Source organism: Cupressus sempervirens, chromosome 7, assembly GCF_028749045.1.
Source record: "Cupressus sempervirens isolate cs-2001-9-10 chromosome 7, ASM2874904v1, whole genome shotgun sequence".
Lineage (NCBI taxonomy): Eukaryota > Viridiplantae > Streptophyta > Pinopsida > Cupressales > Cupressaceae > Cupressus > Cupressus sempervirens.
In genome coordinates this window covers 541,170,744-541,184,401 of record NC_143124.1, presented here as the reverse complement: position 1 = coordinate 541,184,401, position 13,658 = coordinate 541,170,744, and the positions used below count along the sequence as shown (strand labels likewise).

The window sequence follows — 13,658 nt, the reverse complement described above, 5'->3', positions numbered from 1 at the left end:
TGCTTAACGATAAGCATATAACCTTTACAATATCAAGAAATGGAGCATCCTCAACATTAATAGTGCCTAATTTCTTTAATCCACTAATAAATGCTCCTGCCAAACCATGTACACATTCTACATTTTTTTTTAATCCTGCCAGATCATGATAGATTGCATACATAGAAGATATATTGTAATTAATGCCTATATCATGTAGATATTACTAGTGGAATTAGCTTGCCTGATGTGTTGCTCCCTTGTCTACATTTCCATCCTCAGCACAGGATTCCTATGGGAATCCACATTAACTCCAATAATCCTACTAGGCATCATTCATTTTTACTCTTAAGATGTAACCAAGCAATATAAATGAGGGGCCCCTATAGTCCAGGGGGACACCAAATCTTTGAGAAGACCCAAAGATGATATCCACCCCAAATTCCTCAGGAGGCTTCAGTATTGTTAGTGTAGAAAAATCAGAGGCCATGACAACCTTCACACCATTAGCATGAACATTCTTAACAAAATAAGAGTAATCAATAACTTCCCTCTCTATCCTAGGGTGTTGAACAAGCACCCCACAAACATCCTTGGAACTATAATCAAAGTACTTTAGATCAGATTTCATGACATTCAACCCCAACCAACCTACCCTTATATGTCACACATCAAATGTCTAAGGATGAGAGTTACTAAAAATGATAGAAGTCTTCTTATTATCTTTGGTTATATCATTACATATCACAATAGCCTCAAAACTAGTAGTGGCCTCGTCCAAAAGAAAATCATTTGACATGGGAGCCCAGTAAGATCTAATATCATGTTCTAGTGATTCAAAAAAGATTCTAGTATATCATGGAAACCATGTTAGGAGGGGACAAGGGATGACGATGGGGCTGAAACCTACGATAAATTATACTCTATTAAAAGTATTAACTTATTACAAATAGGGATGCACTTGCATTTAGGCACAATGCCTAGAGCTCACTGCTCAATTAAAAAAATGTCTTACTGCCTTAGATATATGGACAACAACTCATAGTTCACAAAGTGCTTGATATCATCCTCTTCATGCATGTTCAATTTCATTGAAGCTCATTGGATTCCACTCATTCTTGTTCACAAGATCATCGATGTATGGCTTGCATCCACACACACACCACACACACTTCAGTCATAAACGATTACATTCATTCATATAATTCATCAACCTTGTAGAAGAAAACAAGGAAATGATTTGAAATATGAAAACATCAGGCAAATAAATAAATTACAAACTTTATCTAATGGCTTCAGTAGAGACTTGAAGCAGGTCATCTCCAAACCAATCTAAGTTCTCTTTATAGAATTCAATTGGGAGACTATCTGTTGTTGGGGTCTTTTCATCATTCAGCTTTTGAATTGCATTTACTATTTCTTATTTTGATACAGTTTAAATATTAATTATTTTTGCAATATCATCTGTAATCTTACTGTGAATTATATTTTTGCTTAGATCTCTTGCACTATGTCCTTGAAATGAGAAAAGTATCTTATAGAATAGCGAAAGTTCTTCTCTATCTCTTTAAGATCACTTAGCAATTTATTATCAACTCATATATAGTCAACTTGTTCTCAGACATTCTTAACTTTCATACATCTGAAGAAGAATTTTGAACTCTTATCGCCATTTTTAAGTCAATTATTGTTAACTTCCTATAGATTTGTCCTCCCTACTCTCAACCATGTTAAAGTCAGCTCCCACAATCCAAGGGATGTATTGAAGCCCATATATCCATTTCCACAGCTCATTTCTCTCGTAATGTGCAATGGGAGCATAAATTGAGCACCACACAAACTTTTCATTGTCTTCTTCAATAACAATCTAGACAACCCTGTTGTAAGGAGAGATTTAATGTCCAATTGCAAATGGTACCCATTTGTTTGATGTTTTCATATTGCAAAGGTGTGAGTGGTGGTGTAGGTAAGATTTGAACCTCATAATTATAATTTACACATTTAAAATCAGCACACTAAAAGGATTTTAAATTAACTACTACCAAAGTAATATACAAATTTTTCAAGGTAAGGTGAAACAAAATGTACCTGATAGGAAGGTCCCTCAGCTTTAGTAAGTGAACCATGTGTGAGTGCTTCTACTAAAAGACATCGATTAACAAAGTGGTAATTTAGGTACGATTCCAATTCATCCAAATTTGTGTCCAAGACACTCAGATAGTTGTAAGAGCGTTGGGATGAAATGTCTACTGATTTGACTTCAATGCCAACTTCCATATTCATCCACTGCATTAACTCAATAGCTGCATTTACACCACCTCCCACCAAATGTGCTCCAATCAAAGCCTCCAAATAGAGCCTCCTAAAAACAAAAGAGAAAGAAACTATGTCAATTTCCATACATAAGAAAAACATGGACACTTGTAGAAACCAAATCAATATTTACTTGAAAGATTGAAGGTTGTTCCTCATTAACAGGTTCCCCATTTTCTTCAACCAAATCTATTAAAAAAAGTGGTCCTCTCAGATTATACAGGTAAGCAAACAAGCAACAAACCAATTTTGGAGGAAAGCCAACTCAAGCAAAGTTCAACTAGAATGTGGATTAGTTGCACAAATTTGTGTCTACAATATTAATCATATCCACATTTCCGACCATAGTGGAAAAATAAATAAAAGGATTAGGAAGAGGTTGAATACAATTAAATGCTAAAATCCATTGAATCAATTAGAATGGTACATTTAATGAAATGGCTGAAGGGTGTATAAGAGAAGTTGAAAGAAGTGCTAAGTATGCACTTTTATCATCTACAACACTACAATAACCTAGGACAATGCCTCCAACCAGATAGAAAATAAATCAATGTTTGATAATGGCTGCATGGACCATAGTGGACAACAATCACAAGTGCATGAGCTCAGATAGGAAGTTCAAATGGGTCAATCATTGAGTTGGATTGTATCAGGCAGAATGAGTACTCCAATATGCAGATCAGTGATCAAAGGAGAAATTTTCAGACTTTCCCTTAGCTTCCATGGCTAGCCGTACCTCGTCCAAGGTGGCATCACTCCATTCCAGGGTTGGCATTAGGTTTGGAGGACACATTCAGAATGGATTAGAACTACAGGGTGGACTAGAATATTTATAATCATTTAGCAATATCAGCTTAGGCACATAGAAGTTAATTTTTATGCAGCTTAAATTAAAACTTTGTGAACATGGACAGTCAATGATGCAAATTTTTTTTGTTGTCTCTTTATCCCCTGGGCCTTTTGTGGTGATTCCCATTGTGGATTCTTTCTAGCATAAGCTCTTCTCTTTGTATTGAACTTTTGGCAAATTAGTCTTTTAACTGTTGAATTGGCCTAGTGGGTCATCATATATTGTAACCTGGTCTTTTAGTAATGTATTTCATTTTTCCTTGTCTTTTTTTCTACAAAAAAAGCATCAAAGCTTAGTTACAAGACTCGGGCTTGGCACTCAAACTCAAAATATTGATAAAACAATGAAATTAAAATATTTTATAATAAATTGAGTCTTTTACTATGCAACCCTCATTTAACCAACTTTAAAGACATATTAAATAATCAAATAGAAGCTACATTGAATTAGTACCAAAGAAGATTTGAGTTTCGGGAAACAACATTTTCCTATATATACTCTCGCGAGTGTTTAGGTATAAAAGCTCGTGGATTATAAAATCCATGGCATTAAAACAAAAAGCAGAAGTATCCTTAAATGGCAGATTAGAGTTGTAAAGGTGCCTTTTAGTGTCTTAGCCTTTTGGCTTTAGTTTTTTAATTTTTTTCCTGTCTCCTGCTCACTTTTCCTAGCTGAATCTTACTATTAAGACTCAGAAAGTCTGCTCATAACCCAAAATCCAATATAATTGCATCAGAGTTATGATTACTATAATACCTGCTTGGTGTGCCACCATCAATATTTACTCTTCCCTTCAACATGGAAACCTGGATATATTTTTCTGTATGACCTGAGAATGTCACGTACTGCATTAGTTGAGTACTTACAGGCTTTGAAATGCCCATTTCTGACTTTTTTAGAGTCCACACGATTATTACAAGGGCTACTGGCAGCCATGTGTATTTAGCTTTCCCCACTCTTTTAACTTGTCACTGTCGAACACCACCCATGCAATCCAAGTAAAGGAACCTCCCAAAATCAGTGTGAGGAGAGAGGGAAAGAAAATTTCAATCCACAAAGCATTTTTATTCTTAGAGAAATCATTGGCCCAAGAACTGACTGAGGATTCAAGTGTTACACAAAAGAAAACAATCCAGAAGAAAACCCTTGCACAGCTCTAGCTCCTTCGCACACTCAAACATCAATGAAATCAAAAATGTTTTTTCATATTGAAGTTAAGCCTATGTTGGTCAAAATTTTGACCAACACAGGCTTAGATTTTTAAAAAGAGGATTTTTTCCTTCTCCAATCCAACCAACGTAAACCTTTTTAATTGATGGTCGAAAAATAAGGTCAAATGTAGTAGTGAGCCAAACAAGGAGGGGTTGTCAAACTATTCGTGCAGCTCATCTACTTCGCATTGTGTGGGCTATAGCTCCAATTCTACCTCACATGGCCAAGGATGCATGGCAGCATATGCCATTTACACATTTCAAGGAAGATGGCTCAGCATCAGAGTTTATTTTTGAAGCACAATGGCCAAGGATTAATGATGAATGGCTAATGCTGATGAAACCTGATGTTGAGTACTAGGAAAAAGTCCTTGAGATGAGAACAAAAGTAAACAAAGTCTTGGAGATGGCTAGAGGTGCAAGGCTAATAGGTGCAAGTTTAGATGCTAAGGTTTATTTATGTAGCTCTAATGTAAACCTGCTTCGAAGATTCCATGAGATGTCTATGCGAGGTGATGACATAGACAAGTTACATAGGATTTTTATAACTTCTCAGGTTGAAGTTCTAGCTTCAATGGAACATGCATCTAGTACTGGTGTAGCTTACACTAGAATCTATTCCTCACCAAGAGTTGGTGAATTGTGGATTGGGGTATCTCATGCAGATGGTGCCAAATGTAAAAGATGTTGGATCTACTCTCAGGTAGTTGGCTCATTTGTGGATCATCCCACACTTTGTGAGCGATGTTACAAAGTGATCTCAAATATTGATTCAGCAAGTCCTAAAGTAGCTATGGAAGCCTAACAATAATTTTATTATCTCAATCATTCATCTTCTGAAAATCTAAATCTTGCAACTGTCAGTTTTAATAGCTCTATTTTCATTTTCAGATGTGCTAGCTTTTTATAACATTCATTTTTTCTATACAATCTACAGCACCTTGCAACCTTCATGTGCTAATCTTGTAGTCTTTTGGCCTTTTTTCTTCTTCAGAAAGGTCTAAAAGACTCCACTCTATTGTTGACTAGGTGGATTCAGATTGATTGGGTTTCTTGATATAGAGAATCCAGAGGGAGGAGCTCAAATTCACCACTTTTGGCTGATACCCACATGCTGATCTGATCTATTCAAAGTGTACAGAGTTGAGAAAACTAAAACTTTGTAGGTAGTCATCAAGATTTATAAGTAGATTTCATGTTTTGTAGAGTTGAGATGTTTGTATTTGTAGGGGTTGGGTTTGGGTTTAAGTGTTGATTAGATATGAGCCTGAATTTGGGGTTAGTGGAATTGGTTTTGATATTAATTTGTAGGATCAGAAAAATGGGCATGGAATTATGTAGAAGAAAGATTCAAACTTGTATAATTTTGTGTTTGGGAATTGATTTTAGTTTTTCATCTTCAGGCCACATGGTTGTATTTCTTTCAAGCATCTAGTGCCTGTGAGCAGCCAATTTTTGTATAACACATGTTCCAGGGTCTTCATGTTGGCTTGGAAGAGGCTTGTCCTTCTGGGGACTGCTTTAGAACTATAAGCTTATCATGCAATCAAGCTCTGTTTTCTTGATGTATCATTCTTTTGTCTTTCTAAAAACATTGTAGTACTTTCTTTCCTCTTCCAAGAAGAAAACATATAGCAGAGTGTAGAGTTTGCTATTGCTATATATATGTATTATGTTACAACATCCTGGTGTGTCTGGTGGTCTACTAGTATGTGAGCTACCTAACTCTTGTAGTAGAGCTGGGTGTAGGCACCACCAAACATAGTAGACCCTAATATGACATTTTTACTATCCATGATAACTTCAATTGGTATATATATTTAGATAATTCCTCAGAATATTGAGGATTTTGGATCATATTTCATGATATTTAGAATACATTTCAATATCTTTTGGATTATATTTCATGATACTTTTGATATCTTGAATTATATTTTAGGATATTTTGTATCATACTTCATCAGACCAAGATAAGCAAGATGAATTTATATTGTTCATTTCAAAATAGTTCTGAGAAAAAAAAAAAATCATTGTAGGACTTTTGAAAAAAGAACACTAAGTAGTTTGAGAAGATGATATATATGTTCTTCTGTCGTTTGAATGGACTTATTGATTCTTCTCTTTTCCTTCTTGGTATTGCTAATTGTTATGACTCTTGGAGGCGAAATAAAGTGTATGATTGATGCACATATGTATGTTTTCTTGTACTACAGGGATGGGTTTATCAACAATGGGCAATCCTCATGCGTACCACTAGGGTTCAAGTTTCATCCAATGAATGAAGAACTTTTACACTATTATTTGAAGAAAAATGTGTCCTATGAGATCATTGACCTTGATGTTGATCTTAACGAGCTTGAACCTTGGGACCTCAATGGTATGGATTGCTTTCTTCTTAATAGAATTTTCTTTAAGACTTGTTATCTTTGTGACTTTTTCCCCTAATTGTCATTTTCAAATGAACCAAAGAGATGCAAGATAGGTTCTTCTCCACAAAATGAGTGGTACTTTTTCAGTCATAAAGACAAGAAGTATCCAACAGGCACCTGCACAAACAGAGCAACAACTATAGGGTTTTGGAAGGCAACTGGCCATGATAAGGCCACTTATATGAACTTCAAGAGGATTGGAATGAGAAAGACCTTAGTCTTCTACACTGGGAGAGCCCCTCATGGCTAGAAAGCATAATGGATTATGCATGAATATCGCCTTGAAGATAATCAGAATACCCAAATAAATGTACGTTCTACTGTTCTCTTCCCTTCATTTATGAAGCTTCTCTAGCTACATACTGAAAAAGATATCATTTTTTGAAGTAGCTTAGCATAGTATGATCTACACTCGGTTATCACTTCAATCAACACTTTTCTTATGATTATTGATTCACATTGACTCAAAATTTATGAGGAAGAATTTACACTATGTCTTCTTGATTATTGATTCATATCAGGAATGATTTACATGCACTACCTCACTTCTCATTGATTATTCATTTACATTAATATCTGATAAGAAATGATTTACATTATCTAACTTCTATCATTATCATTATTGATTCACCATACGCAATTCTTATGAGGAATTATTTATACTATTTCTTCTTGATTAATGATTCATATCTTATCGGGAAAGATTTCTTATGGCCATTCTAGTAGCTTATATGATTTATGATATCTTATATTTAATGAGAGATATGATTTAGATTACATTTCTTATGGTTACTATTGATTCATAAAATGTATTTTTTTAAACTAATTTACCCCAGCTTGTTATTGATCATTTTGTATGAAAAATGGTTTACATCACCTCATTTCTTATTGTTATTGATTCACACTGACTCATTCTATTAGAAGTGATTTAAGCTATAATGATTTCCATTTATCATATTTTGTGAGAATCATAGTTTACATTATTTCGTATTACTTATGATTATTAATATACACAAACTAAATGATTTACACTTTATTTGTTATGATTATTGATTGGTACTCATAAGAAATTATTTAGTCAATACTAACTCATGTCTTATGATTTTCCAGAAATGCAATACGTAAAACAGATTTCAATGGAATCAAAATGAAAAATTGGAGCAGCCTTTAAACCCTCTAAAACCCCCATTAAAACTCGGGCGTATCATTGAACCAACAACCCTTCTGAAGTCCAATTTTCCTGGGGTATGGAATAACGCCAACAATTTTAGAAGCCAAATGTCCATTCAATCAATCTCGATCAAACCTTTAAACACCCATTCCCTCCACAAATCACAACAGGAACAATTTACTGAGAGGCATTTCTTTGCAAAGTCGAAAGCATTTATACAAATGGAAAACCTTAACCCCCATCGATTTCAAGCCCCATAATAATAAATCCAAATCCCCAACCCAAAATGAAAAGAAGAAGGAAGAAAACACCTAAAAAATTTCCTGAACTAGTAACATAACTAAAAGATTAGAATCAGCAAAGTTTCCCAGTTAAAAGGTTCACCAAAATGTATAACAGAACTCACCTGAAGCAAACCATTAAGAGCCAATTCAACAGCACGTGAACCAAAAATAGAGAAGTTGTGGGATGAGAAATAGTTGCAAACAAGAACACGGGGGATATTTTTACTCTTCACGATGGTCCCGCCTTATGCCAATGGAGATTTGCATATTGGGCATGCCTAGAACAAGATATTGAAAGGTTTTATCAACAAAATGCTCTCGCTCCTGCTCCTTGATGCCTATGCTCCTGCACGCTCCGTAAAAATGAAACCCTTTTACTTGCACACTCAGTGAAACAATGAAGAAACCTTTTAATTTTTTTCATAAGTTAAGCTCGTGTTGGTCGAAATTTCGACCAAAACAGGCATGTGTTTTAAAAAAAGATATTTTTCATTGCATATTCCAACCAATTTGACCCCATTTTAATAGATGGTCGAAAATTTTGGTCTTAAAATGGGGTCAAATGTACTAGTGCCCAAAAACCCATGAATTTTTGGCAACGCAAAAAGGAATCCAGCGTTTAAAATCTTGGCCGCAGCATGAGAAATCTGACATCATTCAATAGTACCCGCCTATAGTTGTAACCATGCAACGCAGTCTCTGACAGCCATGTGGATTATGCAGGTATCAACCCTGTTCCCGCGAACCAGTCACTATTTGCCACGTAGCATCATATCTCTCACTAATGTTGTAACCCATCTGCTAGTGGAGCGCCCACTCAGCGACAGTGCACCTGCTAACGTGGCATCTAATCTGACGTAGGAAAATCCAGTCAACAATACAATGGCATTTTGTACATTTCATACAATGATGATGTCGTCATGATGTCATCTCAGGCAGTGGAATTGCTGACATCATTTTTTGCTATCTTAAAATTGAAGCCTATTTGGACATCATTCCAGGGAAAAATTGAACTGCTTTGACGACCGTATGACCATCAAATTTAACCATATGATTCGCTGATGCAACCCCTCTCTAGATTCATTTTGGTTTTTGTAGTCTGAGTTCAAGAGGCCATAATTCGCACATCCAGACACCAAATCAGGTGCAATTTTTTTTGAAATTGGGTAGAATTTTCCAAATTTTTTAGTGGTGTAGCTATTTTCTAGTTTTTGTACATGGATTATTCCAAAATTGCAATTTTTAGCGATTATACCTGAATAATCCTACATTTTGCAACTTCAAACGCTCCGTATGAGCACATCTGGAGTCGAAAACAGGTTCTATTTTTTAAAAGTGTGTATATTTTTATCTACTTTCTAGATTTGGGATCAGATTGTAGTGTTCTATGGACAAAATTGTCACTTTCAGCAATAGGGCCTTTCTTTGCTTTCTAATGCTTCAGAATTGCAACACTTTGTAAAGTTTTAGATTTGTACTCTTTATAGAGGTTGTAACAAGAAAAATTAGAAGTCCACAAAGGACAAAATTGGCAAATGGTCCATTATAATCGCACTACTGATAAAGTTCCCAAAGCATCTATTTTGGGGGGAGTTTCTTGATTTAGTGAAAAGGGGGGGTGTTCTTGGTGTTGTGTTCTCTCTTTTCTACACTTTTCTTTCATTTTCTGCATTATGGGAAACTTTAAGTTTCCTAAATTAACTCCTCATAACTATGCTTCATGGTCAATCAAAATGTTGTATCACTTAATGCATAATGGAGTTTCACAATATGTAGATGGTACTCTTCCTAAACTAGTAGGTGATAATGTTTTTGCAAGTGATGTTTCAAATTTGGTAGCAATGGATAGGAAAGGCCTAGGTGATATATGTTTGGGGGTAGATGATAAGATCATGTATCAAATCAAGAAGTGTACTACATCCAAGGAAGCTTGGGATACCCTCGAAAGCCTTTATGGAAAAGTGTCTAAAGAGGATGTGTTCAAAATTGAAGATAATCTTGTATCCTTAGATCCTAAGTCATATGACTCAATACAAAACTTCATCATCAAGGTGAATGAATTAAGGACAAAGCTTACTGATCGTGGGAGTTCTATCAAAGATGATAGACTGATCTATCTCATCCATAACAAGCTGCCATCGGAATATTCCACATTTGTATCTTCTTTTAACACCTCAAAGACTACCTTAGGGTCTGCCTACAAGAAAGTCACTTTTGATGAATATGCTAAAGTATTGGATGATGAAGAAAAGAAGTTGAAATCAATGGGGATTCTCAAATCACCTCAGTCCAAAGCATTGGTGGCCAATGAGGGTTCTCAACATTCAGCTGGACAATCTTCAAATAAAGGAAAGGGTAATTATTTTACTTAGGTGAATGCATTATTTAATTATTTTGCATTATTTTATTATTATTTTAGGTGAGACACTTAGGAGTTTGTGAACTCTCATTGAGTTACACAACTCTAATTATGCACATGGTGTCTACAACACAGGAGTATGCATCATTCACTGAGTTGTCATGATGACAACACAATTATCCACACTCCTCATTTAGCACATGTTGTCTACACCACTGATTTGCGTGCTACACCATTGTAGGCTTATCCTCACATCATCGCACTTAATCTCGTGCTTAATGGAGGATAACCCATATTTGGTGGACATGTTCCTAGTTGTATGACATATCATGATGGTGACTTCTATGCATTCTAGAAGCTGTCCTGAGGCCTTTATATTTAGGCACTCCTAGTGTACTCTCAAGCAGTTATTGAATAAATATCATCATTCTAATCATACTCTATCTATTTTGGTCTATTGTGTGCTTGTGTTGAGTTCTTTAGTTTTTGGGTGAATTCTGGCCTAAGCCAAATTCTTACAATCTTCTCCTTGGTAGGTTTCGCACCCCAAACATGAAACCCTGCTGAGATTTCCAAATGTGATTCTCAAGCTTAAATGAAGAGAAGCAAATTATTTTATGGATATATCATTCAAGTGTTGCCATGTTTTCACTATGGGAACCTTTCCAAACTCACTAAGATGATTAAAAAATGCAACGATAGAAAACTCAGAAACAACTTCTCCTTGGCAAGTTTCGAACCAAGAAGTCAGTTTTTTGAAAAGGTGTTTGTAAAAGAATAAAGTGAGCCAGTGGGTCCCACCTTTCACTTGCAAAGTCAATTTTATATTTTCTAAAGGCTTAAAGTAAAGTGATTAGGGTAGAGAAGGTAAAACAAAGGGCATCGGCAAAAAACTCAGAAATAGCTTCTCCTCAACGGGTTTCGAACCAAGAAGGCAATTTTTCGCATCCAGCAGAAGATCACTCTTGTAAGCATGGTTATTTGATGAATCGATTACACGAGGCTTAAAAAAAGGTAAGGGAAGCATGTTGATCACTTTGAGGGAGGTATTTTGTTCAAATTCTAGCCGAGCAAAATTTTACTCACAGAGTACTCCATTCTTAATTCTTCGCAGCTTGGTGGAAAATGGGAAAGTAAGCCATAATAAAGGAAAATAATTGTTGGGCCAACGGAAATAGTGAAAAGACAAGAAATAATCTATTGTAACCTCCACATTTACTAATCTAATAGATTTATCATTTAAGTCATTTGTGTGGCATGGATTTTAAATATTAATGGGTGGATTGGAGTTTCTATATAGAGATGAACATAACGGATTTTCAAACTACTGCTTACTCATTTGAACTGTTATGCAGTTAAGTTGATTATTGATTATGAAATCCCCACAGTTATAAAGCTCTACTCTCTATCTTATTTTGAGTTTTAAGATTTCCAAATTATCTCTACCTCAATCAAAATGGCAACAAGATTTGCTGGATTTGATGGATTGGGTGGAATCAAGTCTACATGGTAGAATATCACAGACACTTCACTCCATTTCTTTGACATGCAAGATTTCCAAAGAAGGTTGAGGACAGAACCAGTCCATCCCATAACGGAGAAACTCTGAAGAAGTGTTAGGATTTCTCGTAGCAGTGCAAGCCCCAGAGCTAATTATTGAATGTATCAATCACTATAACCCAGATACGAAGCAAATCTTATTGCCTGATCAAACGGTGTTAATCTCAATTGATAGGAAAGCAGTAGTCAATTGCTTGAGAATTCTAGAAAGAGAGGAGTTCTCTGAATTAACAATTGGAGGAGCTATGTCTGAATTCACTCTGAAGAAGATGGTGTGGCGAAGGGAGATCATGAGTTCTTGGTTCCAAAAGCCAAGAGGAGCTAAAAGTAAAGTTCCTAAAACCCTTTTTGGCACTGATCTCAAGCTCGAGATTGTGGACATTCTAGTTCTTTTTCATCGATTGAAAGGTGAGGTCAAAGCCCTTAACTTTGTAGAACAATACTTCTTTTTAGTGCAAATTATCTGCTCGAAAACACAATATGTTGACTAGGCGTATGAGGTAAGTGAACATTTGTCTAGGGCTCTCAGTGCACCCAAGTTCTACAATTCATTTTATATGTCTTCTTTCTTGATATATATGTTGGCTTCCCTACAATTATGGCCAGGCCTTCCCAGAATAGAGAATTTTCCAGATGATGTAAAGAGTTATGAGTTTTACCCATGCTTGTAGTTATAGAATAGTTATGCAGAGTATATCAGAGTTAATGATGCATTTACAGTGAGGCTTTGCAGGGAACTCCAAGGGTGTCCGGAGAGGAGATTCAGCCCAAAAGTGATGGCGGCCATCAGTCAGTTGGGTAGTTATTTCACCCAATTCTCATCTTTTTCATATTTGCATCTTGTAGCTTTTGATGGATTTCCCCTGAAGCTGCCTAAATATCCGGATGACATGATTGTGCTCATTGAGATCATGCGACAAGAAATCTAGGTGAATGTGCTGAGTGCCAGTTTGAAGAAAAAGGGATACGAATTTCCCATAAAAGTTGGGGCATACAGTTGTGAGTCTCGATCAGATGCCAAAAACATGCTCAAGGCATTCGAGAACAAGTTCAAATTAGAAGAATATGTAGTGTTGGGGCCTATGTTTGACCCAAATGGGTATGCCAAAGATGTGCTTCAAATTGAAAGTGTGATTAAGCATGTTACTACTGTGGAAGATTATTGGGTGGATTGTAAAAATGAGTTGGAAAGCTGAGATTGAGCTTTTGCAAGATTGACAATAGAACAAATAAAGACATATGGCATTAACTTAGAGGTGGAAGGGCTAGAGGATGATGGGAAAAATATGTATAGTAATACATATTTGACCAAATTGAGAAATAATCCAATCAATTCTGAGCCATATGTTGATGTGGAGGAAGACCTTGATGTTATGATGGCCCAGATTGTCAAAAGAACCCGAAAATGGGTCAAGTGGACAGCAAAAAATGGCCGGAGTAGGAGCAAGACTACTCATGCTTCTCCAACTGCTGCTACTCCCACTTCTTCTCGAAGTGCCACA

The 13,658-nt window shown here is 35.8% G+C and overlaps 1 pseudogene; it reads right to left on the bottom strand.

The window, feature by feature from the left end:
* Position 1: 1 nt before the first annotated feature.
* LOC149547903 (glycine dehydrogenase (decarboxylating), mitochondrial pseudogene) lies at positions 2-4,026 on the bottom strand (annotated as a pseudogene).
* Positions 4,027-13,658: the final 9,632 nt, after the last annotated feature.